The following is a 26,118-nucleotide window of genomic DNA, read 5'->3' as shown; positions in this document are numbered from 1 at the left end:
ATAATCTATATCTGTAGAAATGAATGCTAACATTGCATTCACCTTCTTCACCACCAACTCAACCTGGAGGTTAAACTTTAGTGTATCTTGCACAAGAACTCCCAAGTCCCTTTGCATCCCTCAATTTTGAAGTCTCTCCCCATCTAAGTTATAGTCTGCCCATTTATTTCTTCCAACAAGTGCATGAGCATACATTTTCCAACATTGTATTTCATTTGCCACTTCTTTGCCCATTCCCCTAAACTATCTAATTCTCTATTTCCTCAATCTTACCAACTAGTCCACCTATCTTTGTATCTGTGGTAAGCTATGTATACCTGTCTGGACATGCCCCTCTGCTGACTGCTCCTGTGGCTTCTCCCACAGACCCCTGTATAAAGGTTATTGGAGGCACTGCTCCTCCCTCAGTCTCCGAGATGTCCCTTTTGCTGCTAATAAAAGCCTATCGTTCACCTCCCGTCTCCGAGAGTTATTGATGGTGCATCAGTATCATCAGCAAATTTAGCCACAAATCCATTAATCCCATAGTCCAAATCATTGACATACATCATAAAAAGTGGGGTCCCAACATCGACCCCTGTGGGACTCCACTGGTAACTGGCAGCCAGCCAGAATAGGATCCCTTTATTTCCACTCTCTGTTTTATGCCGATCAGCCAATGCTCCACCCATGCTAGTAAATCCCATCTAATTCCAAGGGCTCTTATCTTGCTAAGCAGCTTCATATGCGGCACCTTGCCAAAGGCCTTCCGAAAATCCAAATACACCACATCTACTGCATCTCCTTTGTCTACCCTGCTTGTAATTTCCTCAAAGAATTGCAGTAGGTTAGTCAGGCAGGATTTTCCTTTCAGAAAACCATGCTGCCTTTGGCCTATCTTGTCATGTGCCTCCAGGTACTCCATAATCTTATCCCTAACAATTGATTCCAACGACCTCCCAACCACTGATGTCAGGCCAACAGGTCTATAGTTTCCTTTCTAATGCCTCCTACCCTTCTTAAATAGCAGAGTAACATTTGCAATTTTCCAGTCATCCGGTATAATGCCAGAATCTATTGATTCTTGAAATATCATTTTTAATGCCTCTGCAATCTCTCCAGCTACCTTATTCAGAACCCAAGGCTGCATTCTATCAGGTCCAGGAGATTTATCCACCCTCAGACCATTAAGCTTCCTGAGCACCTTCTCAGTCGTAATTTTCACTGCACATACTTCTCTTCCCTGACACTCTTCAATGTCTGATATACTGCAGATGTCTTCCTCTGTGAAGACTGATGCAAAATACGTGTTCAGTTCCTCTGCCATCTCTGCACTTCTCATTACAGGCAGTCCCCAGGTTACGTACGAGTTCTGTTCCTGGGTCCGTCTTTAAGTCAGATTTGTACGTAAGTCAGAACAAGTACATCCAGTATTATTTAGCGTCACTTAGTCAAACGTTTGTCTTAGTATATAGTATACATTTTACCTTTCTATGCATATAAAACATAAAAAAACATATGATTTCCAATAATTAAACCACTGCATTGCTTAGTAATAATTGTAGCTTTCATCGGGGCAGGGCCTTTCACATGCTCCATTATTCTCACTTTATCCTTTAAAATTGTTCTGACCATTGACCGACTGTAGCCTAACGCTCTTCCAATGACCGATGGTGTTTCACCTCTTTCCAAGCGCTTTATTATTTCCACTTTATTTTCAATCGCGATCACTTCCCGTCAATGGAACAGAAACACCGCGGGCGGCGGGTTCTGAGCCCCGCTGGGTCCTAAAGACCACCACACTGAATTCCCCAGATCCTAAATTGCACAGCACTGAGACAGGTTAAATGGGACAAGTGGGGGCTGTGCTGGGTTTGGGTATTTGATCCTCCACAATATTCCGTGTAGGAATTTAAACTGGAGGTGACAGTGTTATTTTTTTATGAGGTCAAGTTGTGAGCTCGACATCAACCTAGCACGGATGGTACGGGAGTCACTGGATTGACATCAACCCAGCACAGGAGCGATCTGTCACTAAATCAAACTCGGGAACCAACGTTCTCCAGCCTGGCGCTGATCTCACTGCCCCACCAGCCGACCGGAATGGGGGGGGGGGGGCAGTGTCAGGGTGAATCTTACTAAGAAACATTTAAGCCAAATACAAAGTTAAACACTCAACACAGTGCCAACAGCAACAACTTAAAATGGTGGACGGCATTCTCCTTCCTCGGTTCAAAAGTACAAGTTGTCCGTAAGTCGGACGTTCATAACTCGGGGACTACCTGTACAATATCTCCAGCGTCATTTTCTATTGATCCTATATCTACCCTCAGCTCTCTTTTACTAATTTATATACTTTAAAAGCTTTTAGTATCTTCTTTGATATTAGCTGCCAGCTTCTCTTGATAATTCATCTTTTCCTTCCTAATGACCTTCTTAATTTTCTTCTGCAAGTTTTTAAAAGCTTCCCAACCCTCAATCTTCCCACTAGCTTTGGCTTCCTTGTATGCCCTCAATTTTGCTTTTACTTTGGCTCTGACTTCACTTGTCAGCCTCAGTAGTGTCCTTCTTATGTTCAAAAATTTCTGCTGATTTGGAATATATCTGTCTTGTTTCTCTCATTTTTTGCAGAAGCTCCAGCCATTGTTGCTCTGCTGTCCTTCCTGCTAGTGTCCATTTCCAGTCAACCTTGGTCAGTTCCCCTCTCATGCTATTGTAATTTCCTTTATTCCACTGAAATACCAACACATTGGAATTTAATTTCTCCTGAAATTTCAATGTGAACCTGTTCATCTTGTGATCACTGTTCCCTAAGGATTCCTTAACCCTAAGTTCACTTATCAGCTCCAGATCATTGCACAACATGCAATCCAGTACAGCCGATCCCCTAGTGGGCTCAACAACAAGCTGTTCTAAAAAGCCATCCCTCAGACATTCTACAAATTCTCTCTCTTGGTCATCTAATAATGACCAAATTAGATCTGGAGAAAAAGAGAGCTTTAAAGGTACCTTTGGTTTTGATAGTGGGATTCTGTACTGTAATTTTAAAACAAAACAATTCAATTGTACAACAAGCAGTTCATTTGTTGTAGCTGGCAAAATCAACATAATGAGAAGGCAATTTTGGAAGATGGACACTATATCATAATAATCTAACTGTGCAAACCTGAAGCCACACGATCCCAATAATACACCAGAGGGGAAAAGTCTGAGAATGTAGTTAAAGTCACTATCTAAACGCGTTACCTTTACAATTTCTGTGTGGTACCAGCCATGATGCAGAATTATAATGATGAGGCTAGGTATGGCACAGGAATTGTGCAATGAATAACAGGGCGCTGGGGATTGCAATGGAAGAGAGGGATCTAAGTGTACAAGAACATAGTGCATTGAAAGCAGAATCACAGGTAGACAGGGTAGTGAAAAGAGTGTTTAGCCCACTGATTTTATCAGTCATGGCATTAAGTATCAGAATTGGGATATTATGTGGCAGTTGTATAAGTCACTGATGATGTCACATTCAGAGAACTGTGTACAATTTTGATCACCTTTTTTTATAGGAAAGATATAGTTAAACTAGAAGGAGTGCAGAATAAACTTGTGAGGATGTTGTTGGTACTAAAGAGCCAGAATTGTAGGGAAAGATTGGCCAGGAAAGGTCTTTTCCCTTAGACCATAAGAGAATGAGGTGTGACCTCCTAGAGGTTTAAAATTCATGATATAGTACATGGAAGCAGACTTTTCCCCAGGGTAAAGGTGTTCAAAAATATTTTAACGGTGAGAAGGGTGGTGATCAGCTTCAAGTGCCTGGATGACAACATCTCAGAGAATCTATTATAAAGATGAAGAATGCACACGAGTGGATTTATTTCATTAGGAGTTTGAAAAGATTTGGTCGGTCACCAAAAATTCTTGCAAAATTCTACAGATGTGCTGTGGAGTGCATTCTAACAGGTTGCATTAATTGTCTGATATAAAGGTTCAAATTGCAGAATCAAGAGGTGCAGCTGAGGTTTGTAGGCCCAGCCAGCTTCATCAAGGGTATAAACCTGCCAGCCAGCGAGGACATCTTCAAGAGGCTGTGCCTCAAGAAGGCAGAATCCATCGTGAAGGACCCTCACTTACTGGACAATTTCTTCCTCTCATCGTTATCATTGTGGATGAGAGACAAGAGCCTGAAGATCCACACTCAACATTTTAGGAACACCATCTTTAATTCTACCATCAACTTTAATAATGGTCAATGAGGAGAATCTTGTTATTTCTCTTTTGCACTGTATATTTATTTATTTTGTGACTTAAACTCAGTTGCTGTTTTATTAGGCGCCTCCTGTACCTAATAGAGTGGCCACTGAGTGTACATTTATGGTCTTCTACTGCTATAGCTCATCCACTTGGTTCAACTTATTGTGAGTTCAATGATGTTCTTCTGCTTTTTTAAGGCTTGGTTATAAGACCATAAGACATAAGAAAAAAATAGGACATTCAGCCCATTGAATGTGCTCCGCGATTCCATCGTGGCTGATTTATTATCTCTCTCAAGCTCATTCTCCTACCTTCTCCCTGTAACCTTTGATGCCCTGACAAATCAAGAAACTATTAACCTCCATTTTAAATACATTCAATGACTTGGCCTCCGCAGCTGCTCATGGCAATAGATTTCATTGATTCACAATCCTCATCTCTGTTCTAAAGGGACATCTTTCTAATCTGAGGCTGTGCCCTCTGGTTCTAGACTCACCTACTACAGAGAACATCTGGTTCACATCCACTCTATCTAGGCCCTTCAATATTTGATACATTTCAATGAGATCACCCTTTATTCTTCTCCAGCAAGTATAGGCCCAGAGCCATCAAACTCCTCAATTTTGGTAGCGGCAAAATCAATCCAAGGTCAAAACAAAACAATTGCTGCCAGCCTGTGACGCCAGATAGTGTTGTTATACTTGCGTGACATGGTCAGAGCTCCAATGACTGCTCCACAGAGTCAAATTCTTTATTCTGATCCTTTATTAGCAATTAGCAAACATACAATTAAGCATTACTGAGCATTATCTCAGCAGTGAGCCTTTATGACCAGGTTCCCAGACAGAGTGGGGATCGAAAAGCATAATACTAATAATCATGCTGTGAACTTAGAAATGGAAATAAAGCAACCACAGACCTCATTTCCCTATCTATACTTGTAATAGAATTTGGGAGCATTTGTTTCCAATATAGGCACATGAGCTGACTGAAACTGCTTTAATAGCACACTATTTTTTTTTCAGTAGCTATCAAAGTAAGCACATGATCAAACCCTTGTGTCAACTAACAATAGAAGGTGCGGAGTTCCAAGCCCATGATAAACCTGAGGTGTAGCACATACCAGGAATAAAGTCAGTTGCAAAGCAAGTCCATCAGAAAGCAAATATACCATTCACTATAGCACATGGGGTCAGAGATAGTGTTGGCACCAAGCAGCACACAGCACCATTGATCGCACAAGCGCCACACCTAGATTGGTCTACATAATCTAATTTCAGGACTGTTGTACTAATTGATTGTTAATCTCTACCTGAACAGGCCATTAGGCCTATCAAGTTTGCTCCATCGTCCCATGACAGCTGATTATTGAGATACAGCATGGAATAGGCTCTTCCAATACGTCAAACTGCACCACCCAGCATTCCCACAATTTAATCCTTGCCTAATTACAGGACAACTTACAAGGATCAATTAAGCTAACGACCAGTACATCTTTGGACTGTGAGAACAAATGGGAGCACTCGAAGGAAACACATGTGGTCACAGGGAAAATATAGAAACTCCTTACAGACGGTGGTGGGAAATGAACCTAGGTCTTTGGTACTCAATGTCGGCAAGACCAAGGAGCTGATTATTGTCTTCAGGAAGAGGAAACCAGAGGTCCATGAGCCAGTCTTCATCAGAGGATCAGAGGTGGAGAGGGGCAGCAACTTTAAATTCCTCAGTGTTATCATTTCAGAGGAGCAGTCCTGGGTCCAGTATGTAAGTGCCACTACAAAGAAAGCATGGCAACACCTCGACTTCCTTAGAAGTTTGCAAAGCTTCTACATGATATCTAAAGCTTTGACAAACATCTGTTGATGTATGGTTGATTAGTTGGATCATAGTCTGGTATGGAAATGCCAATGCCCTTAAATGGAAAAGTCTACAAAAAGTAGTGGGTAAAGCCCAGTCTATCACAGGTAAAACTCTCCCCAGCATTGAGCACATCTACATGGAGCCCTGTCACAGGAAAGCAGCACCCGTTATCAAGGACCTCCACCACCCAGGTCATGTTCTCTTCTAACTACTACCATCAGGAAGAAGGTTCAGGAGCCTGAGGACCCACACCACCAGGTTCAGAACAGTTATTATTTCTAAAATGTCAAGCTATTGAACTGGAGGTGATAACTTCACTCAACTTCACTTGCCCCATCATGGAACTGTTCTCACAACCTATGGACTCACTTTCAAGGACGTTTCATCTCAAGTTCTCCATATTAATTGTTCATTAATATTTTTATGTATTTGCGCAGTTTGTTGCCTTTTCCTTATTGGTTGTTCATCCATTCTGTGGGGCACAGAGTTTCACTGTATGCTATTGTGTATCTTGTATTTCCAGAGAATGCCCACAAAAAATGAATATCTGGGTTGTATATGGTGACATATATGTATTTTGATAAATAATTTAACTTTGAACTTTGATGTCTGCACTTCTAGAATAAACAGCTAACTGTCATGCTGCACTGGCCAGCTGTTCAGAAGTCACAATAAAGAGTTTCATTATTTCTCTCTGTATGCTTGTCATGTCAAATCATGAGCACCAAGAATAGAACCCTTTAAAGTATCAAATCCTCTAATACCTCATGTGTAGCCTAATGTCAACTTTCAGTGTTAAGACTCTGTGAAACATCTTTGGGCATCTTAAAAGTATCTTGTATTTATGTACCACTTTTGCCATTATTGCTGTTGTGCTCTGGACTATCAAAATCATTGACATGAGTCAGTGCAGTGCCTCATTTTATGAGCTGTTGAGCTTGCAGGCTTTGTACTGTTTCTTTTATTGATTACCTGCTGGCAATTTGTAAATAACCGTTCAGCCTGATTTTCAGACTGACTCAGTTGTGCTGTTTATCTCAATCAAAACAACCCTATTCTATTTCATTCCAGTCTCCGTTCACTTTTGTTAATGTCAAATGTTTTCTACTTCAGATAAGTATAAATTTATGCATGACTGTGTGCTGCAGCAGCGAGATCTTCTTTTGAAAATCATCAACAATATCCTATTACTATGTGCAGTATATAACCCAGAATACTTCCACTGCTTTTACTCTTTATATTCCTTTTTCTAATGTCCTTGGAGTGCATCAGTTTTTATTTAAATTTTATCTCACTGTGTAAGAATGACCTAGATGTAGGAGAATAATTCTTCCTATCTTTTTGCAGTTAATTAACAGTCTTCTTCAAGACTGATCTGAATGCTTTCAAATACGATCAAAGGAAACAGAAGCAGGGTATTGTTGAATGCAGAATTTATTAATGTTTTCCTCATAAATAATACAAACCTACTAGTCCAGTCATCACCACTGACATTTCCATCTATTGTGTAGATTTATATAAGTAGTTCAAATGAAGGCCAGTTTTAATTTCCTTATTATATAATCATTAATTGACAACTTAAGTGACTATCATACTTTTATATTGAAATAAGCATCCCAATCTATTGCACAACTCAAGAAATAAACTGGATATTAGTTGCAAAAGAAAATTTAAAGATTGGGTTTAAGGGACAAAAAATATTTGAAAAACTAGGTCTACTCAGCAAATAAAAAACTGTGATTATAAAAAGGTATTTTGCTTTACAGCTCAAGATAAAAGAATATTGTGGTTGAAAGAGGAAATAATGGAGAAAAAGATAACCAATGAACTGAGTAGATCAGTAACAGAATGAAGTTTGTTTCTATGCACGTGAACAGGCAATGACTTACGATCGAACAATCTGCTGAAAGCTGTAAAGATCTTGAAATTGTGTTGAAGGGCCCAAGGAGCATGAAAATTCTGAGCTTGTAAGGGGATAAATACAAGGAGAATGTTGACCTGAAGTTTACAGAGCATTTGAAATTAAACTTAAACCAAAATTACAGCAAGCACACTTTCAAGACAGAAGGGATAGTTGAGTTACTAACAGACTCATGAGAAAATTAGCAACTGACCAAATAAGCTGGTTTGGAAAATTTTTTCAGCAGGTAATCAAGCAGATGGAAATGTTAATACATTCATATTTTGAGAGCAGGGAGATGAGAATAAAGCTGTTAGAGAGATTGCACTATGGTGGAATTGAAGAAATCAGCTAAAATGTCAGAAAGTAGACGGACAAAACCATACCAAAGGCATGGACGTCAAGGTTAATGCAATCAGACAGACATACTTTATTGATCCCGAGGGAAACTGGGTTTCATTACAGCCCCGCCAACCAAGAATAGTGAAGAAATATAGCAATAGAAAACCATAAATAATTAAATAATAATAAGTTCATCTTGCCAAGTGGAAATAAGTCCAGGACCAGCCTATTGGCTCAGGCTGTCTGACACAACAAGAGAGTTGTAAAGTTTGTGGCCACAGGCAAGAATGACTTCCTATGATGCTCAGTGTTACATCTCGGTGGAATGAGTCTCTGGCTGAATGTACTCCTGGGCCTAACCAGTACATTATGAAGTGGATGGGAGTCATTGTCCAAGATGGCATGCAACTTGGACAGCATCCTCTTTTCAGACACCACCGTCAGAGAGTCTAGTTCCACCCCCACAACATCACTGGCCTTACAAATGAGTTTGTTGATTCTGTTGGTGTCTACTACCCTCAGCCTGCTGCCCCAGCACACAACTGATAGCACTGGCCACCACAGCCTCGTAGAACATCCTCCGCATCGTCCAGCAGACTTTAAAGGACCTCAGTCTCCTCAGGAAATAGAGACGGCTCTGACAGATGTTGTCACAACTTTGAAATCCAATATTCTTTACACTAGTCTCTTTCACAGCCCTGAGTAAATTATGGATTCAAAGCCATTAAGTGGTGGTACAATGTAGTAACTCAAAAAAGAAGGAAATGGTAGAAACTAGACATTAATTAAGAGTCTCTGATGGAAGACATTTAAAGACTTCCGAAAGATGTATGAGATAAATATGATTACATTTAATTACAGACACTTTAAATGAAACCTTATAATTTAAAACTTGAAGAGAGAGATAAATAGAAACAATTAAGTAAGCGGCAATGCTTGTCCATTAGACTTGGTAATGATTCCAGCAGAGGGATGGGAGGTGATTTGCAATTTCATTTATCCTTCAGCTCATGTCAACTTCTATATTGAGATGAAAGGTCTGATAAACTAGTAAGCACTTCATCCTCAATAACTCCTGGATGATTGCTTGATTCAAACATTTCCAGTGCAAAGATTTATATAGAAACATTGAAAACTTACACCACAATACAGGCCCTTCGGCCCACAAAGTTGTGCTGAACTTGTCCCTTCCTCAGAAATTACTAGGCTTACCCATAGCCCTCTATTTTTCTAAGCTCCATGTACCTATCCAGAAGTCTCTTAAAAGACCCTATCATATCCGCCTCCACAACCGTTGCTGGCAGTCCATTCCACACACTCACCACTCTCTGGGTAAAACACTTACCCCTGACATCTCCTCTGTACCTACTCCCCAGCACCTTAAACCTGTATCCTGTTGTGGCAACCATTTCAGCCCTGGGAAAAAGCCTCTGACCTTCCACACGATCAATGCCTCATCATCTTATATGCCTCTATCAGGTCACCTATCATCTACCGTCACTCCAAGGAGAAAAGGCCAAGTTCACTCAACCTATTCTCATAAGGCATGCTCCCCAATCCAGGCAACATCCTTGTAAATCTCCTCTGCACCTTTTCTATGACTTCCACCTCATTCCTGTAGTGAGGTGACCAGAACTGAGCACAGTACTCCAAGCGGGGTCTCACCAAGGTCCTACATAGCTGCAACATTACCTCTCAGCTCCTAAATTCAGTTCCATGACTGATGAAGGCCAATATACCATATGCCTTCTTAACCACAGAGTCAACCTGCGCAGCTGCTTTGAGTGTCCTATGGAATCGGACCCCAAGACCAAAACATTAGAAAATAATGACAGAATTGTGCTATCTTATTACGGAAATTAAAAACATGGGTAGCAGGGGTGGATTGGTCTAATATCATCCATTAGATCCTGTTATAAAACCAAAAGACCATAAGATATAGAAGCAGAATTAGGTCATTTGGCCCATCAAGTCTGTTTCACCATTTCATCATGGCTGATCCAATATTCCTCTCAGTCCCGATCTCCTGCCTTCTCCCCATATCCTTTCATGCCCTGACTAATCAAGAATCTATCAACCTCTGCCTTTAATATACATAAATACCTGGCTCCACAGCTGCCTGTAGCAAACAACTCCACAGATTCCACACTCTCTGGCTAAAGAAATTCCTCCTCATCTCTATTCTGAAAGAATGCCCTCTATTCTGAGGCTGTGTCTTTTGGTCTTAGATTCTCCCACCGTAGGAAGCAGCCTTGGGGCCTTTCACCATTCAATAGGTTTCAATGAGGTCACTCCTCATTCTCCTGAATTCTAGGCAATACAAGCCCAGAGCCATCAAACAGTCTTCATATGACAAGCCATTCAATCTGGGAATCATTTTTGTGATCCTCCTTTAAACCCTCTTTAGTTTCAATGCATCTTCTCTAAGATAAGGGACACTAAACTGCTCACAATACTCCAAGTGAGGCCTCACCAGTGCTTTATAAAGTCTCAACATTACATCCTTGCTTTTATATTCAAGTCCTCTTGAAATGAATGCTAACATTTCATTTGCCTTCCTCACCACAGACTCAACCTGCCAATTAACCTTTAGAAAAGCCTGCACAAGGACTCACAAGTCCCTTTGCAATGCAGTTTTTTTGTATTTTCTCTCCACTTAGAAAATAGTCAACCTTTTTATTTCTCCTACCAAAGTGGATGGCCCTACAGTTCCCAAAACTCTATTCCATTTGCTATTTCTTCACCCATTGTCCTAATCTGTCTGTCCTTCTGTAGCCTGTCTACTTCCTGAAAACTACCTGTTCCCCCACCGATCTTCATATCAACTGCAAACTTTGCAAAAAGCCATCAATTCCATCATCCAAATCATCAACGTATAACGTAAAATGAATCGGTCCCTACACAGATTTCTGTAGAACACCACTAATCACTGGCAGCCAATCAGAAAAAGTTCCCTTTATTCCCAATATTTGCCTCCTGCCAATCAGCCACTGGAGAATCTTTCCTGTAATACCATGGGCTCTTAGCTTGTTACCTTGTCAAAGGCCTTCTGCAAATCCAAGCACACAACATCAACCAATTTTTCTTTGTCTATTCTGTTTGTTATATCTTCAAAGATATCAACAGATATGTCAGGTGTTCCAGATTTGTTATGGTGATAGAATCCATTGGATTACATCAGACTCGATCCAGCCCACTGCTTACATTTGCTCTCAAGCTTTCCTTCCTGTGACCACATATTTTCTCTAGGACCTCTCGGACAATTGAGCTCCAGGCTTTTATTGTTTGAAATAGGACTCAAAGCAACTGCCCCAGGCAGCACATCCTCAAGTTCTGCTTTTAGGCAGCTTGCTGCTGTCAGTCCTTGTATAAATGTTACATATCTTTGACAATACTGGAGATTATTTCAAGACCTATAGATAAGATAATAAACAAAAAGCAACTATTTACCTGCACTTCGTAATCATGCTTAGTCAGTCCTCCTTAAATAAATGGGACTATGATACAATTACTTCTGTGCTCCACCTCTGGACTCGGCAATAAACCCTGTAGCAAAGCAATATATCAGTAGCCCGTGCAAGTGGCCTCCACTGGTATCTGGCCTCTATGTGGCAATGCACAGACACAGAGATCAGAAATGACTGGAGCTGCAAAGAGAACATCACAAGTAGTTGTGTACAGACCTATTAGCAAAAGGTAACACTTTTACAAAAGGTATGACAAAAGGTAACTCATCCAGTCAAGATGGCGCCCATGTACAATGCTCCCTAGGTCGACATCTTCCAGACAGCAAACAAAAATATTTCTTTTATGTCTGTATTTCATCTTAAATGTGTTAGAGCCTGCAATTTGCAGTTTGGAGATTGTTTAAGTGATCCAGCACTTTGCTGTTTCTGAGAAGATTCCAGAAAGCGAGCACGTACTCAGACGGCCTTAATGCAAAGAAACTTCAAGACAGGACACAAGCCGATTTTCGACTCTATTTCATTATTTAAAGCATCGAGGAAAATTGAGACATCGAGGTGAATGCAGAAGGTGAGAGAGAGTTCAGCACCAGCCGCCTGCCTTCTGAGCACTGCTGGAGAAGGAAGCTGTGAACAGCCTTTCGCTGTGTGGCTCACCGTGGCAAGCGGGCTACCCCACAGTCTGCGCACGTTGTGTGTCCCTCTCTTTCAGTGACTGTCGGCGACATCATAGGATGGTATCATGGTTCCATGTATATGGATTGGACCATTGCATTTATGAACTGTGGAATTTTTCAGACTTGTGGGTTTCATATTCTGTGGTTTTGTATCGCCTTTCCCTTTTAGCATTTTGTTGTGCGAGAGGAGGATGTTTGAAGGTCGATGTCCCGTTCGCGTTCAGTTCGTCTTTTGTGTGGGGGTTGTTTTTGGGGGTCGATGTTCCTGTTCTGCTTTGTGCAAGGGAGGGTGGTTTTCGGGGTGGGTTGATGATCAGGATGCCATTCTTTTTTTTAGGGGGGGTGGGTTTGATGTCCCTCTCCAAACAACTTTCATGTTCTTTTGTTGTTTCGTGGCTATCTGGAGAAGAAAAAATTTCAGAGTTGTATATGGATACATGCTTTGTTAATAAATGAACCTTCCAACCTTTGGTTACAATTCAAGCCCATTCTAGTCTATAAGCATATTAGTGGTTCTTTCTTTAATGTTACTCTCTCTGCTTCACAACCACATTAGAGCATCGTGTGGCTAGAAGGAAAGAAAGCTTTCTCTACATGTCTACAGATGTTTCATTATTAGTAATCAAACAATAGTAAACATTCAGTGTGGAGGAAATGAAAATTATCAGGTTACAACTCCTCATATAGTGAGGAGGTGCATCTATTACTGTGTTGGTGACCAAAAATGTTCACAGAAGATTTAATTTAGAAAGTAGATGGTAAATATATTTTAGCCTCAAGCATATAATCAGAACACAGTAGGTCTTAAATGTAAAACTTAATTGAAATTCATGAATTTTCCTAAGAATCGTTTCAACAAATTTTAATGAGGATGATGCTCTATTAATAGAGCAGTCTGAAATCAAAATGTGATCTCTTAAATTGAAGTGTAATGCAGTGAAGTATGAAGTTAGCAAGGCTGATGACACAAAGATTGGAAAGTAAAGAAAGAGCACATCAGGAGGCCACAGGATGATTCTGTTGGGGTAAATGAATGGGCATATCTGCCAAATGAAGAATAATGTGAGAAGAAGTACAACTGTAAACTTTGGCAAGACACACAAAAATAAATATTAGATCTAAATGGTGAGAGTTTGCAGAGCTCTGAGAAGCACCAGGAGATTCAGACCCCTTTCCATAATTTGCAAAACTGAGTGGGCAGGTAGAGCAAATAAATAGTGAGAGTACATCTGTGATTGTAGCAAGTGGGCACTTTGGGCTGAGTAGTTCATCTCCACAAAGGGTACCTCAGGGGCTTGTTTTCAGCCTGGCGGGAATTTTTCTGGGGGCAATGGATAATAGGAAGGGCAGAGTTCAATGCCGAATCAGGGACATGAACCTGCTGCAATTTGCCTATCGCCACAATAGGTCTACAGTTGATGCAATCTCAGTGACTTTCCACTCGGTCTGAGATCACCTGGACAATAGTAATATCTACGTCTGGCTGGTGTTTATTGATTCCAATTCAGCATTCAACACAATCATACCAGCAATTCTAATTAACATGCAGCCTTCACTTATACCTGTGTCTAAGATGAACGTGGTAATCTGCCTCAACATCTATTGTCCAGTAGCACTTATATCTACAGTGATAAAGTGTTTTGCAAAGCTGGTGATGAAACATATCAACTCCTGCCTGAGAAGTGACTTTGATCCACTTTAATTTGCTTACCAGCACAACAAGTCCACAGCAGATCTCACTGGTCTTCACTCAACCCTGGATCAGCTGGACAACAAACGTGCATATATCAGAATGTTCTTTATTGGCTACAGTTCAGCATTCAATGCTATCATCCCATCAAAACTAATTAACAAAACTTCATGAGATTGCCTCAATACCTCCTTCTGCAATTGGATGATTGATTTCCTCACTTGCAGACTCCAGTCAGTTCAAATTGACTACAACATCTCTTCCACAATCTCCATTAGCACAGGTGGACCACAAGATTGTATGCTTAGTCCTCAGCTCCCTTTACACTTATGACTGTGTGGCTAAGCACAGTTCCAAAGCCATTTTCAGGCCAGCTAATAATACCACTGTCATTGGCCGAATCAAAGGTGGTGACGAATCAGCGTATAGGAGGGAGATTGAAAGTCTGGCTCAGTGGTGCCACAACAACAACCTCTTACTCAAAGTCAACAAGACCAAGGAGCTTTAAGAGGAGAAAACCAGAGGTCCATGAGACAATCCTCATTGGATGATCAGAAATGGAAAGGGAAAACAACTTTAAATTCCTTGGTGTTATAATTTCTGTACTTCCTTAGGAGTTTGCGAAGATTCGGCATGACATCTAAAACTTTGACAAACTTCTATTGATGTGTGATGGAAAGGCTGCACCTAAGCCCTTGAATGAAAAATCCCACAAAAAGTAATGGATACAGTTCAGTCTATCATGGATAAAGCCCTTCCCACCACTGAGCACATCTACGCAGAACGTTGTTGCAGGAAAGCAGCATCCATCATTGGTGACCCCCACCACATAGGTCATGTTCCCTTAACGCTGCTGCACCAGGAAGAAGGTACAGGATCCTCAGGACTGTTCAGGAACAGTTTTAGCCCTCAACCATCGGGCTCTTGAACCCAAGGGGATAACTTCACTCAACTTCACTTGCCCATTACTGAAATGTTCCCACAATCTATGGACTCACTTTCCAGAGCTCTTCATCTCGTGTTCTCAATGTTTATTGCTTTTTTATTTATTATTATTATTTCTTTTTTTTGTCTTTACAGTTTGTTGTCTTTTGCACACTGGTTGAATGCTCAAGTTGGTGTGGTCTTTCATTGATTGTATTATGATTTTAATTCTATTATCAATGAATTGAGTATGCCCTCAAGAAAATGAATCTCAGAGTTTTATATGTTGACATATATGTACTGTAATGATAAATTTGCATGGAACATGGAAACCTGGGCCTCTGTACCTCTCTCTGCAACTGGATCCTCAACTTCCTCTTTTGGAGACCACTGTCTATGCAGATCAGAAATAACATCTTCTCCTCGCTGACAATCAACACTGCAGCTCAAGAATACATGCCTACTCCTTTACTCTCTCTACTTCTATGACTCTGGCTAGGTACAGCTCAAACATCATTTATAAATTTGTTGATGACCAGACTATTGTTGGCAAAATTTCAGAGGGTGACAAGGAGGCATACAGGAGATAGGTCAGCTGGTTGAGTGGTGTCACAACAGCATTGCAGATCAGAGAGATCAGAGAGATCAAGGAATTGATTGTGGATTTCAGTAAGTCAAGGGAACACAAACCAATCCTCATCAATAAATCAGCAGTGGAAAGGGTGAGCTGTTTCAAGTTCTTGGGTGTCAACGTCTCTGAAGATTTATCCTGGGCCTGACATATTGATGCAATTACAAAGAAAGCATGACAATAGCTATATTTCATTAGGAATTTGAGAAGACTTGGTATGTTCGCAAATTTCTGTAGATATACTGGGGACAGCATGCTAACTGGTTGCATCATCAGCTGGTATGGAGGGATCACTGCACAGGATTGGAAAAGTTGCAAACTCAGCCAGCTCCATCATTGGCGTTATCCTCCCTAGCATCAAGGACACTTCAAACTGTGGTGCCTCCCTAATGCACTTATATTCACCATTCGATCTGCTATTTTGACCTATCACCTGCCAGCCTTTCCTGACAGTTGGACTGCACATTATCTTTGCTTTTTACCTTCCATGCTATCTTGAGTCCTTTCATTCTGAATCTGAATGAATATTAGCCATCACTGAGTTCATCAAGACCTGCGTCAATGAGTATATACCTTCGGAAACAAACCAAATCTTCAAATACCAGAAACCTTGGATGAACCAGAAGATATACAGCCTACAGTGCTCTAGATCTGTAGCACTCCATACTGGAATTCATAGTCCTTCAAGAACTCTTTGTATGGCCTACAGAAAGCCATCATGAGAGCAGAAAAACAATTCAGTGTGAATTGGATGCGCAGTGGCCATGGCAGGGTTGTCAGCCATTGCTTCCTCCAAGGTGAAACATAAAAGCATAATGATGCTTCACTCCCAGATGAGCTCAATGGCTTTTATGTACACTCGGAAAGGGAGAATAATACTACACCTGTGCAAATCCTTACAGCTTCTGGTTACCCTGTGATCTCTGACTCGGAGGCGAATGTCAGAACATCATTTAGAGGTTAAATCCTTGCAAGGCTTCTGATAGGATTATGCTGGCTGCTCTACAGATGGGTGACCCCAGTCATTATCAGTACTCTTCAGAGACTGTCTGCCTGACGTCAGTGGTCGCATAACCTGGCTATGCACCGGCTGCTCCACAGGCTTCACGTAGGGGCTTTCCCAAGGGTCAGCTCCAAGCTAGCAGAGGTAGAAATGGATTTCCTGTCTGCCATCCAACAGATAAAACTGTAGTTGGAAATAGATCATTAAGTTCACTGCACAGTAGCCTTAGCTGAAGCAGTGTTTTTTTCTGACATATTGACAAGAATATAGAATCAAGTGGATAACCTTTTTATAGAGCTGGCATGGGTATAAACTGGACTCCAGCGCCATCACCGCGTGTACCAACGGCCACGGATTCGCCCCGGCTGTCGATCTCGGATGCCCCAGCGACCCAGGGCATTTTGAAAACCTGGACTCCAGCACCATCAACGCGGGTTCCAATGACCATGGACAGCTTCAAAGCGATTGTGCAACCACCAACTGCGACTTCAGCCTTGAACTCCAGGCCGGGTCTTCACATGCTGTGATTGTGACTCCTGTCTCCCCTTCCCCCACCACCACTCTGCAATCCCCTCTCCCTCAGATCCCATCGTCAGCTCCTGGGCCCTCAGAGGCTCCATCTTCCTCTCACCCCAACCCTTCCCTCTCCACTGACACTACCAGCCTCCCCCCCCCCCCCCTCTGATCCCATCTCTCATCCATGCCGGGTCTTTACCATTCCCTCCGACCTTCAACTCTCTGAGACAGAGCGCTCTGTCCTCATTAAGGGCCAAACCTTTGTCCCCCTTCGCCCAGTGAGTTCCGCGTACGCCATGACGCCACCGGCTCCATCTTCCAGCCTACTTCTTCGACAAGGACTCTCCCACCCCCACCAATGACCCCTTCTCCCGTCTTCAACCCTCCTCCTCTTCAAGGACACCACGCTCTGGTCTTCTGCCTGCTCTGGATCTCTTTATTGCTAATTGCCGATGGGACATCAACCGTCTTGACTTCACCACACCCTGTTCCAATTCCAACCTCACTCCTTCTGAACACTCTGCTCTCCGCTCCCTCCACACCAATCCCAACCTCACTATAAAACCTGCTGATAAGGGGGGAGCTGTTGTTGTCTGGCGTACTGACCTCTACCTGGCCAAGGCACAGCGACAATTATCTGATACCTCCTCTTATTTACCCCTTGATCATGACCCCACTAAGGAGCACCAGGCCATTGTCTCCTATACCATCACCAATTTTATCAGCTCTGGGGATCTCCCATCCACTGCCACCGACCTCATAGTTCCCACACCCCGCACTTCCCGTTTCTACCTCCTACCCAAGATTCACAAACCTGCCTGTCCAGGTAGACCTATTGTCTCAGCTTGCTCCTGCCCCATTGAACTCATTTCTGCATACCTTGACACTGACTTATCCCCCCTTGTTCAATCTCTTCCCACCTATGTTCGTGACACTTCTCATGCTTTGAATTTTTTCAATGATCTTAAGTTCCCTGGTCCCCACCATCTTATTTTCACCATGGACGCCCAGTCCCTATATACCTCCATTCCCCACCGAGATGGTCTCGAAGCTCTTCGCTTTTTTCTGGATTCCAGACCTAACCAATTCCCTCTACCACAACTCTCCTCCGTCTAGCGGAATTAGTTCTTACTCTCAATAATTTCTCCTTTGGCTCCTCCCATTTACTCCAAACCAAGAGTGTAGGGATGGGCACCCATATGGGTCCCAGTTATGCCTGCCTTTTTGTTGGCTTTGTGGAACAGTCCATGTTCCAAGTCTATACCGGTATCCATCCCCATCTTTTCCTTCACTACATCGATGACTGAATTGGCGCTGCCTCTTGCATGCATGCTGAGCTTGTCGCCTTCATTAACTTTGCCTCTAACTTTCACCCTGCCCTCAAATTTACCTCGTCCATTTCCAACACCTCCCTCCCCTTTCTTGATCTTTCTGTCTCCATCTCTGGAGACGACCTATCTACTGATAGTTACTATAAGCCTACAGACTCTCACAGCTACCTGGACTATTCCTCTTCCCACCTTGTCTCTTGCAAAAAGGCTATCCCCTTCTCACAATTCCTCCGTCTCCGCCGCATCTGCTCTCAGGATGAGGCTTTTCATTCCAGGAAGAAGGAGATGTCTTCCTTTTTTAAACAAAGGGGCTTCCCTTCGTCCACAATCAACTCAGCTCTCAAACGCATCTCTCCCATTTCCCGCACATCTGTCCTCACTCCATCCACCCGCCACCCCACTCGGGATAGGGTTCCCCTTGTCCTTACCTACCACCCCACCAGCCTCCAGGTCCGACATATAATTCTCCGTAACTTCCGCCACCTCCAACGGGATCCCACTACCAAACACATTTTTCCCTCCCCCCCTTTCTGCTTTTCGCAGGGAACGCTCCCTACACGACTCGCTTGTCCACTCGTTCCCCCCATCCCTTCCCACCGATCTCCCTGCTGGCACTTATCCTTGTAAGCAGAACAAGTGCTACACCTGCCCTTACACTTCCTCCCTCACCACCATTCAGGGCCCCAGACAGTCCTTCCAGGTGAGGCGACACTTCACCTGTGAGTCCGCTGGTGTGGTATAATGTGTCCAGTGCTCCCAGTGTGGCCTTTTATATATTGGTGAGACACGACGCAGACTGGGAGACCGTTTCGGTGAACACCTACACTCGGTCGGCCAGAAAAAGCAGGATCTCCCAGTGGCCACACATTTTAATTCCACGTCCCATTCCCATTCTGATATGTCTATCCATGGCCTCCTCTATTGTCCAAATGAATCCAAACTCAGGTTGGAGGAACAACACCTTATATACCGGCTGGGTAGCCTCCAACCTGATGGTATGAACATTGACTTCTCTAACTTCCGTTAATGCCCCTCCTCCCCTTCTTACCCCATCCCGACATATTTAGTTGTTTGCCTGTTCTCCATCTCCCTCTGGTGCTCCCCTCCCGCCTTTCTTTCTCCTGAGGCCTCCCGTCCCATGATCCTTTCCCTTCTCCACTTCTCCAGCTCTGTATCACTTTCGCCAATCACCTTTCCAGCTCCTAGCTTCATCCCACCCCCTCTGGTCTTCTCCTATCATTTCGCATTTCCCCCTCCCCGCACTACTTTCAAATCTCTTACTATCTTTCCTTTTGGTTAGTCCTGACGAAGGGTCTCGGCCCGAAACGTCGACAGCGCTTCTCCCTGTAGATGCTGCCTGGCCTGCTGTGTTCCACCAGCATTTTGTGTGTGTTAAGGGTATAACAACCTTCCTTTATTACTGTAAAAATCCATAATACGAATTGACAATGTTCCATTGTTAATTATAATAAACTCTATATTCAATGGGTTACGCACTATTTATTAAATTTAACTGTATACAAAAAATGAGAATTCAAGAAAATGTAAAATTATGATGTTAGGACATTATCATATTTTTGTTTGTATTATTGCAATGTATAATGCAATGTGATGCAAGAAACGATTTGTGTTTGGACTCATCTTTGCTGACCTTGTCAGTTTTATTGTGAGCTTCCTAGTGGGTGTGGTACACAAAGTGACAGTGTGGCATATGAGAAAGGAGCAAATATGGAAGATGAAGCAAGTGATTGCAGCAGGCAGGACAGGAAGATTCAAGACCAAATTTTATTTACTTTCATGCATGAAGCATGGCAGATAAGGCTGATGAAGCTGGGCCATGGTAAACATATAGGACTGGGATATCATACAGAAACATGGTTGAGGAACAGGGAAGCCTCAAAGCTCAATGATCCTGGTACAGATGCTACAGGCGTGATAGGGGTAAATGTAGGAGAAGGGGGGTAGTTGCATTTTTGATTAGGGAGAATATCTTGATGTTACTTAAGGAAGATAACCCTGTGGGATCATACAATGAGACTTAGAAATAAATTGGGCTTGTACTATGGACTCTCGATAGTCAGCAGGAATTAGAGGAGCAGTCATGCAAAGAGATCACATATAAGGGTAGGAAAAATAGGTTTGTAATGCATGATTTTAACTTCCCTAAATTCAACTGGGACAGACACTGTGTTTCGGGTATGGATGGGTCAGGATTTTGTTAAGATTGTCTTGGCAATTTTTCTCAAGTATTATGTAAATGCTCCTACTGGATTTGTGATGGAGGTGGGGATGAGAAAACTAACATTTGACCTGTTGTTGGTAAATAAGACAGGGCAAGTATCTGAGGTTGCAGTGAGGGAGCACTTTGGGACCAGTGGCTCTGTAATTTTATTAAAATAGCTATGGAAGTAGATAGACCTGTTTCACTAGTTGAAGTCCTAAATTACATCAAGGCTAATTTTGATGACATTAGACAGAAAACTTGCAAAGCATGTTTGGGTAAGATTATTAAAGTAAAGGGATCATTGACTGGAAGGAAGTTTTTAAAAGTGAGATAGGGAGAATTCATGGCCACGTGTTCCTGTTAGAGTGAAGGGCAATGCAGGCCAGGTTAGGGAACCCTGGTTGATGAGGGACATTGAAGCTCTGGCCAGAAAAAGGAGGTATATGTCAGAAACAGAATCAGAATCAGGTTTAATATCAATATCATATGTTGTGAAATTTGTAATTTTTGTGGTAATACACAATAAACTAAAATAAGAACATATGTAAAAAAATTAAGTTAAATGAATAGTGCAAAACAAGAGGAAAAACAGTGAGGTAGTGTTAATGGGTTCATTGTCCATTCAGAAATCTGATGATAGAGGAGAAGAAGCTGTTCCTGAAACACTGAGTGTGTGTCCTCAGGCTCCTGTACTTCCTGGAAAAGGGCATATCATGGCTTTTTCTGATCCTGTGCAGAGGCCCGTCCATGGTACATTTGTAGAAGTTTGGTGAGTTTTAGTTGACCAACCAAATCTCCATAAACTCCTAATGAAATATAGCTGCTGTCTTTCCATCTTTATAGTTGCATCAATATGCTGCATTCAGATGACGTCCTCAGAGATATTGTCACCCAGAAACTTGAAATTGCTCACCCTCTCCACTTCTGATCCCTCTATGAGGATTGGTTTGCATTCCCTTGTCTTACCCTTCCTGAAGTCCACAATCAGCTCTTTGGTCTCGATGATGTGGAGTGCAAGATTGTTGCTCCAACACCACTCAACTAAATGGTATATCTTGCTCCTGTATGCTCTCTCATTTCCATCTGAGAACCTAACAACAATGGTTGTATCATTAGCAAATTTAATGATGTTGTTTGAGCTATGTTTAGTTGAATGCAACCTAACTGGAATGTTATAAAGCTGGAATGTTACTTTCTGACTTTTGAACTCAATGCCTCGACTAATAGATAGATGGATAGATACTTCATTAAACACAAAGTACACTGCAGATGCTGTGGTCAAATCAACATGTACAAAAGCTGGATGAACTCAACAGGTCGGGCAGCATCCGCTGAAATGAGCAGTCAACATTTCGGGCGGAAACCATTCATCGAGAAGATTTAAACTTCTTCAGGGTAGGCATACCTCGAAGAGACTACGCAGCGGAGTAATGAAAAATAAACACAAAATACACTGCAGATGCTGTGATCAAATCAACACGTACAAAAGCTGGACGAATTCAGCAGATCGGGCAGCATCTGTTGAAATGAGCAGTCAACGTTTCGGGCTGAGACCCTTCATCACATTCCCATTCGGATATGTCCTTACATGGCCTCCTCTACTGCCATGATGAAGCCAAACTTAGGTTGGAGGAACAACATCTCATATACTGTCTGGGTAGTCTCCAGCCCATTGGTATGAACATCGAATTCTCCAACTTCTGGTAATTCCCTCCCTCTCCCTTCCCCCATCCCACTTTCACTCTGTCTCCTCTTTTAGCTGCCTATCACCTCTCTCATGATTCTGCCTTCTACTACCCACAATGCTTTCTCCATCCATTCCTTCTTCACCTCTCCTGTCTATCCCCTCCCTGCTTCCCCTGCCCCACCCCTTGATCTTTCCTCTGATTGGTTTTTCACCTGGCACCTTCCACCCTCCCCCCACCTTCTTTATAGGGCCCCTGCCCCCTCCTTCTTCAGACCTGACGAAGGGTCTTGGCCCGAAACATTGACTGCTCATTTCAACAGATGCTGCCTGACCTGCTGAGTTCATCCAGCTTTTGTACATGTAGATACTTCATTGATCCCAAAGGAAATTACAGTGTCACTGTCGCAACAGTAATCACAATAACGGCAAACATAGCATATGTCTTCTTAACTACCAATTCATCCCATGTAGCCACATTCAGGGAGCTATGAACTTCGATCCCAAGATCCTTCTGTTCATCAACACTGCTAAGGGTCTTGCCCTTAACAATGTACTGTCTCTTTATATTTGACCTACCGAGGTGCAACACTTCACACTTGGCTGGGTTAAACTCCATTTGCCATCTCTCCAAACATATCTACAACTGATCTATATCCCGTTGTATTCACTGCCAGTCTTCTAAGCCATCCACAACACTACTAATCTTGATATCATCTACAAACTTTCTAACCCATCCACCTACATTTTAATCCAAGTCATTTGCATACATCACAAACAGCAAAGGTCCTAGCACAAATCCCTGTGGAACCTACTAATCACAGACCTCCAGGTAGAATAAATCTCTTCAATAACCACCCTCTGTCTTCAATGGGCAAGTCAGTTCAGAGACAAAATAGCTAATACACCATGGATTCCATGTATCTTAATCTTCTGGGTAATCCTGCCATTGTGATCTTGCCAAATGCATTACATACTTAAATCCATGTAGACAACATCCATAGCTCTGCCTTCATCAATCACCCTCATCATCTCGTCAAAAAACTCGATCAAGATAGTAAGACACAATTTACCTTGCATAAAATCATGCTGGCTCTCTCTAATTAGGCTATTGTTAAAAATTTATCATCTATATTAATGATCTGGATGAAAATCCAGATGGCGTCTTTAGCAACTTTGCAGATGATACCAAAATTGATGGTGTAGGTTGACTATGATTATTACAACAGGATCTAGATCGACTGAGGAAGTGGTCCAGGGAAGAGCAGATGGAATCTATCTGCAGAGTGCTATATTTTAGTAAGTTAAACCAGGCAGAAACTTATCAGTAAATGGTAGGGCCCTGGAGAATGTAAAGGAACAAAGAGACTTAGGGATTCAAGTATGAAGTTCCTTGAAGGAGGCAGGGTGATTGTTGGTAGGACTGACAGCTTGAGTTCGAAGGAATAGCCTTGTCCTGGAACATGGGGAGCTGAGCAGTGACAAGGAGGTATATCAGATCATGAGAAGTTAAAAACAGGTGCATAGTTCCAGTATTTTTTTCCTGGGGTAGGGAAGTCAGTTTAAGGTGAGAAGGTAAAGATTTAAAAGAGGCAAGTCTTTCCAGACGACAAAGGATGACATATGAAAAGAGTTGCCAGAGGAAGCTGTTAAGGTGAGTACAATTACAACACCTTGATGCACCATCAATAACTCACATTGAGACGTAAGGCGAGATATCGGCTTTTATTGACTGGAAGAAGGAACCAGGAGTGAGTGTCTATCATACAATGTCTTGGAGACTGAGGCCGAGCGTCAGGCCGCAGGTCTCCTTTATACAGGGGCCTGTGGGAGGAGCCACAGGAGCAGTCAGCAGGGGCGTGTCCCGACAGGCACATAGTTCACCACACAAAGAAATTTAGACAGATGAATAGACAGGGAGGATTAGAGGGATGGAGGCCCCAAAAGCAGACTAGCTCAGGTACACATCTTTGTTAGCATTAATGTGTTGAACTCAATGGCCTGTTTCCATGCCTTAGAATGCAATGACTCTATTCTGCTGTGCCCCCCCCCCCTTCCTTTCCCTTTGGCATAAAACACAAAGAACTGCTACAAGAGTGATTGCACAGACAAGGTGATGGGATGTAAAGCAGCCCTGCAAGGAAAGGATACAGGAATCCCTAAGCTATGTGTAGATTCAGGATACCACCAGCTGACCGAAAAGCACCATGTTTTACATCACTGCTTCATGAAGGGTAGTCTCAATGAGCTATGCAATCTATTGCATTATCTACTAAGACACGGACAGCACTGCTTATAGTTGTCAGCAGAGTGCAAACTTTCATTTTTATTCTGTACATACAACTGGTGACTTTACCTGTTTTCAGTTTACTCTTACAGAAGTGATCTAGCCGAAGTGCTTGACTCCAAGAGGATTAGTTTGTCTAAAACCAGGGACCTAAGCCCACAATAGGTCTCCAAGGTCAGAGTACTTACTTTCATAACCAGAGCTTTCTAAAGAGATTCTAAGATCACCCCTTGCGGAATTGTCACGCTCTTCATTGTCTGCCACATTACATCCCCTGTCAATTGCCGTGCAAAAAGATTAACCATTGGAAACTTATCAGGAGAAAACTGTATAGGATGTCAGAATACAATCAAAAAGCAAGGACTACCAATCCCACAGGATGTCAGAGCTGTTAGGAACCAAATATTCACAGACTTTAATAATTTTCCCGTATCATTTAACTACCTGACTATCTGGTGTGAGTGCCATTTCAGTGATATGTGCACATTACTAGAGAAACAAATTAAAAATCCAAAATCCCAAAATACTGCATCTGCCTCAAACCAATCAATATTATTCGAGTTTATACTTAAACTTGTGCTGTATTTATGAATTGATATTTTCATAATTATTGTTCTTAGTGTGGCTGAAATGACACTCATTACATTATTGCACATATCTTCATCCACAACTTGATCATTCATCTTATACTTACTTTTACTAGCCAATAGTAGATGAATTTGTGTTTGTCCTTGGGACTGAGAACATAATGTCCAGGCTGTTTGCAGCTTCTTGCCAGACACATGACCCTGGTAATGTTGATCTCTGCAGTATCAATGATGTCTCTTTTAATTTGACCACGACATCTGCAAACTGGTATGGAGCTTCAGAAGTGAAATGTGCATTGCAAGTGTTTGGAGAATTCTTCTTAACCCCACAACTGTGGTCCAGACAGGTGGGCTGACATCACTGAATGTTCAAAGTGCAGCGCAATTGTTCAGATATGCATTTCAGGTGTTAGCATTGTATCCAACAAAAAACTCAGTAAGTTTCATGTCGAGGATATTAGCTGCAATAAATCTGAAGAGTAGAATGCTAATGAACTGAGAACAAAAGGGACAAACAAAGCTTGATGTTCCATTTAATTTACTTCAGTTAATTAAATCCCAACTCTTCTTTGTATTCAGCACCAGGCACAGTCATGTAAGCTTATTAAGCATGTTATTGACCTTCAGATCTAAGGTCATAGGTAGCCCAGTAAATGGATCAGATATATCCCATATCTACCTGAATATATCAAAGATAAGCATTGCAATCAAACTGCTTCAGACTGGAATTAAAGATGCCATTTGAGTTTATAATCTAAATACCATCAAAATCTC

General features: G+C 42.2%; 1 protein-coding gene across 2 annotated transcripts in view; it reads left to right on the top strand.

Moving 5' to 3' along the window:
• LOC132399201 (RNA-binding Raly-like protein) overlaps window positions 1-26,118 on the top strand; it is a 489,585-nt gene that overhangs the window by 429,331 nt on the left and 34,136 nt on the right. The gene's annotated exons all lie outside the window — the stretch shown is intronic.

The sequence above is a fragment of the Hypanus sabinus genome, chromosome 1 (assembly GCF_030144855.1).
Source record: "Hypanus sabinus isolate sHypSab1 chromosome 1, sHypSab1.hap1, whole genome shotgun sequence".
Taxonomy (NCBI): Eukaryota; Metazoa; Chordata; class Chondrichthyes; order Myliobatiformes; family Dasyatidae; genus Hypanus; species Hypanus sabinus.
The sequence above is the reverse complement of the archived record's forward strand: the minus strand, read 5'-3'. Positions and strand labels throughout refer to the sequence as shown.